Here is a 5,295-nt window from a genome sequence, read left to right as displayed (position 1 = left end):
CGGCGCCCGGAGCGCCGACCTGGAATCGCCGTGGAGTGGGATCGGGGTCCCCCCAAACCGGAAACCCCGGGCGGAAGTGCGTCACGCGCGGGGCTCCGCGCTGCGGGCCCGACTCGCCCGGCCGCCTGCGTGCTTTGAGGGCCGGGCGTCCCCCGGGCGCCGGGTCGCGCGGTGCGGGCAGGACGTGCTTCTCCGCACGCGTTACCGCCCTCCCTGCCTGGGGCCGACCCGAAACTTTCCTGAGCGTAGGCGGCCTGCCCAGCGCGGTGCGGGGAAGCCGTGGCCCACGCCCGGTCACGGGGACAGCAGCCTGTGGGTTCCCCGCCGGGGACACAGGGCCCGCTGGGGCGAGCGGACCTGGGCCTGCGGGAGGGACCTGGTCCGGGTACAACTGTAAACGTCATTTCGAATTCAGCACAGGTACTCTGGGAAGAGCTGCAAGGTGCTGAAAGATCCAGGAGAAAGGCATTCTTTAGATCTTCGCTTTCGCTGCCCAGAGCTTTTTTCTATATTTCAATCCTCATGGAAATTGTCCTTTTGCCAGGCGTGCCCCTCTAATCCCAGCACTTGGGAGGCTGAAGCAGGAGAATTCCTGAATTTCAGGCCAACGTGAGCTACATACTTTAAGGCTGGCCTGAAATGCATGACAAGAGACTGGGCGTGGTGGCGTGCACCTGTAATCCCAGCTCTTGAGAGGCTGTAAACAGACGGATCACTAGAAGTCAGATAAAGTAGTGAGACCACCCTTCTCTAAAATACAAGAAAGGGAGAGGGAGGGAGGCGGGAGGGCGGACTTGCGGGCGGGCAGGCAGGCATGGCAAGACCCTGTCTCCAAAAAAAAATTTTTTTTTAATTTTTAAAGCATCCAGTCTCTCACCCTGTCCTTTCTTGAAACCCTGCTCTGTTGTCTCTTGGGGCGGGGTATCCAGATCTAAATAAACTCTTGTCTTTCTGCATTCCTTTTGTATTGGTGAATTTATTTTGAACAGTAAAAAAAATACATATATATGTACAGCTGCATATGGTACAGAATTTAAAGACAAGAATAGAAAATTAACAAAGGATGTTATGTATTGTTATCATCAAATCTGTTGCTCAGATTACCAGATCTAGGTATGTAAAGTTGATCAAATAAACATTAACTCTTTCAATAAACCTTAATTTTTTTTCTTGTCCTTTTTGCTTTTTATTTTTTAATTTATTTTAAAGAAAGTATAGGGCTGGTGAGATAGCCCAGCAGACTAAACACCTGCTTAGGCAAGCACAGAGACAGGGGTTCAATCCCTAGTACCACATGCCGCGCAGGCCTTGCCTCTGGGCGCTCTCAGCAGGCCACCAAGACTGGGGGTGGTGGCGCATCCCTGTAATCCCAGCTCTGGGGAGACTGAAAACAAGAGGATCACTACGAGTCCAAGCTGCATAGTGATACCAAATATTTAATAATAATAAAAAAGTATAATAATTGATAAGACATTAGAAACAGGACACATTTAGAACAAGATGAGAGGTATTCATCCATGGTTTTTGTACCACACATCGCTGTCTTCAATGTAATTGCTCAAATTACAGATAATAGCGTAAAGAGTTAGTCAAAGTGAAAATTCTATTTTTAAATATTTATTTGTTTGTTTCAGGGTCTCACTAGGCAGCTCAGAATCTTAGTGATCCTTCTGTGTCAGCCTGCCAAGTGCTGGGATTACAGGCATGCGCCACTTCGCCCCGTTTCGGTGGCCACCACAGAATGGGCCGTCTGGCATGGCATCCAGTGCCAGGACTGAACCCGGGCATTTGCACTTGCCAGACAAACACTTAGACCGCTGAGCTATCTCCCCAGCCACCAAAGTGAAAGTTGTAAACGTTAACTGCTACTTTCAAAAATGGTGAATTCTTTTGCAGCCTGCATCACCAGCCCTCTGTGAGGCATTTTACACAAACGGGGTTGACAGCTTCATTCTTCTGTGGCACAGCTGGGACCTTGGAATGTGAGGCTGACTCACCACCAAATGCTGGCTCATTCTCCACGCTTTATATGAGTGTAGGAGTCAGTACAGTAAGATCTGTAAGCTGTGCAGCTTCACACCTGTGCCTGGCTTGCTGGAGCACACAAGCTGATAACTAGGGTAGGGGCCTTGAGGAGCTGGTCTCTTTCCCTTTGGGCTTTAGAAGCATATCAAAGTACCCCTGAATTGGTGACCAAGTGACAGTCTTCCACTCAGCGGCTAGTGCAGTGGGATCCCCTATGTCCTCCTCACCCTACTCCACCTTGCCTTAATGGCAGGACGCTTCATAGGGCTCAGCCGTGCCCTTTTTAGTGTTCTGAAATAAGGGTGGCATCCCCTTTGTTTCCAGTTGTAGAAGAGCCCCAGTTCACTAAGACTGGTTTTCCACAAAAGGAATGACTGTTTCCTTAGTCATCCTAGTGGAATCTTAACATAATTGTAGTTTTTAAAACATTAAGTAATTTTTAAGGATAGGATGCTTGGGAAAGGGTCTTGCTATGTATTTCAGCTGGCCTTGAAGTAACTGTGTAGTCCAGGATGGCCTTGAACTCACACTAGTCCTCTTGCCTCAGCCTCCCAAATGCTGGAATTACAGGAACACCCCACCAGGCTTGGCTAGGGACTGGTATTTTTGATCTCTAGTTTTTAAAAGCAGATTTCTTTTCCAGCAAGGCCTTATTCTGTGTGATTCACAGGAAGCAGTCACTTGCCCTAGGTCCAGCCAAAGAGATGAAATCTAAAGTTGCAGGGGCCTGCCCTATAGCTCAATTCTTCAAGTGACTGCTTCAACAAAGCAGTCAGGCTCAGGTTGCTGTGGTTCAGTCCCCACAACTCAAGCCAGCCAAACCTGCCCTGAAGGCATTCGGAGAAAAAAAAAAAATCCTTAAAGTTGCTCCTGGGATTCTCAGAAAAGGTCTCAGAATTCATCCTTGCCCTGCACCACCCTCCTGTCTGGAAGGATCTTGGGCTGGGCTACAGCAACCGTAATTTGCTCAAGAAGCAAAGAACTGAAGAACAAACGCCTACATGCCAAGGGGGGCGGAGCAGGGAAGAGGGTGAGTCTCAGATGGCAATACTGCGCCACCATGGCGTCCGCGATCACCTTTCCTGGGATTTGTTTTACATCCGATTCCTGTTGAAGCCAGAAAGGCTCCACGATGACTACCTGGCCCTGCAGCTCCTGTCATTTTAATACCTGTGACTCGGGCTTCCAGAAATCTTTCAGAGGTGACATGGACATCTCACTTAGCACTGTAAGGTGCATTGTTAAAGGAAATGTATATGAAGGCAGCAAAAAACAAAGAACACCAAAGGTTCACTTAGTGTGCACAGAATAAGAAAATTATGACAAACTTGCAAGAAATTGTATAGTATCAGTGTATAGTGTCAGACAATAATGATTTTAACTTTCTAGTCATTTAAATTAAGTACACACCTAAAGTATTTATTTTTGTGGTACTGCCATTGATCCTATAGGGCCTTCACACTAAACTACATTGCCAACTTATTTTTTTTAAAGCTTTTATTTTGAGATAGGATTTTACTAAATTGCCCAGCTGGGCTCGAGCTTGAGGTCCTCCTGCACTGGTCTCCCAGAGTGCTGGATGACAGATATGTGCCACCATGCCCAACTCCTAAAAATATTTTTGATGCCGTTGAATCAAACCACAGTTAAGCCAGTACATAAATATCCCATGTTTGTTAAAACATATGTATTGCTGGACAATTTATGACAGGGTGGCCCTCAATATTGATGGTATCTGACTTGAACTTTGGAGGAAAAACAATCACACTAATGGGACAGAAAGAGATCTGTGGTTGATGGGAGGCTGCCATGAGCATCAGTATATCTATTTAAACCTCTGTACTTGCTGCTGACAATGTGAGGGGTTAGGAAAAGAACTGGAGAGGCAAAGGAGCCATTCCACAATTCCATCGCAGTTACCATCTGTTACTAAACATCACCCCTCATGAGAATTCTTAACGAGTACAATGGTAATAGGTAGCACAAGATTTGTGATTGCTAATTGATTTTGTCTCAGTTCCTCTTCTCTCATTGCTGGGACAAATACCCGACACCCAAAGTGAAGGCAGGAAAGGTATTAGTTCACAGTTACTGGGGTTTCTGTCCATACTCAGCTGGCCCCAAGGCAGACTGGCGCATGGCAGAGGGCAGCAGTTCATGGCAGCAAAGCAGTAAGAGCAAATGGGAGGAGTAGCGGCAACAAGGGCCACAGAGAGCAAGTCTGCCTCCCTTAAATTGCATTCAGGCTGTCCGCCCCAGGCTGGGGGTACTACTCACACCCATAATCCCAGCAGCGCTCACCCCATAATCCCAGTGGATCATGAGTTATTCACAAACTCTAGAAGTCCTCCCAATGACTGCATGAGGCTTTGGGGGGGACACTGAGACACAAACCATAACAAATATTAAGTTGAACAATGTTAATTACTCAGCACAGTGATCCCTAACTAGTTTAGGAATTCAGCGTGATTTTGGCCCATGGTACAGCTCTCTTTGTTCATACTGTAGAGGAGAACCTTAGAGAAAATTATTTGTAAGTAATAAAAAGCAATTTGTAGTACTTGGAATGTCAGCTTCTGATTCTATGAGTCAACCAGGCAGGGAGGACAGCCAGAAGGACTTATGTGGGTGTATTCTGTGAGATCCCCATATCTTTAAAAATTCAAAGAAAATCAAGTGCTTGTCACTGAGCTTTTCTAGTGATATTTGGAGTGCCTTCCCAGAAGCTAATATGCTTTCACGACGTTGGTTGGTCTTTTGAGTTTGTGCCCTTGATTGGCTGTTCAACTGACTGCTCTCACGGAAGGAGAGATCTTCAGTCAAGTGATGACCTTGCAGTTGCAAATTCCAAAGGTGCTGAGGGCCATCTGGAGCCCATCTCTGCTCTCTCTCCACGCTTGCCATTTTCTGTTGTTTTGTGCCGAAAAGCAGCTAATCAAATCTCAATTAAGCATCTTGTTTATAAAAATGAAAACCCACAGTGGAAGCCTGTGAAAATCAGTTCATCTCAACACTGTACTTTAAAAATCTTAATTGGCCCCAGATGTTGAATTATAAGCTGTGTATCTTGGAGACAATGAAAGGAATAGCTGGGTGCAGTGGAAAGTGTCTTTAGTTCCAGCTGCTTAAGAGGCTGAGAGGGCTGGTGAGATGGCTCAGTGGTCTAAAGCACCTACTTAGAACAAGCTTAGCAAAGTACAGGGACCGCGGTTCAATCCCCCAGCACCACATGCCAGCCAGCCCCGCCCCCTGGTGGGCTGAGCTGGCCAC

This window comes from Octodon degus, unplaced genomic scaffold (genome assembly GCF_000260255.1).
Source record: "Octodon degus isolate 3935 unplaced genomic scaffold, OctDeg1.0 scaffold00031, whole genome shotgun sequence".
Classification (NCBI taxonomy): Eukaryota; Metazoa; Chordata; class Mammalia; order Rodentia; family Octodontidae; genus Octodon; species Octodon degus.
Note: the sequence above shows the minus strand (reverse complement) of the source record.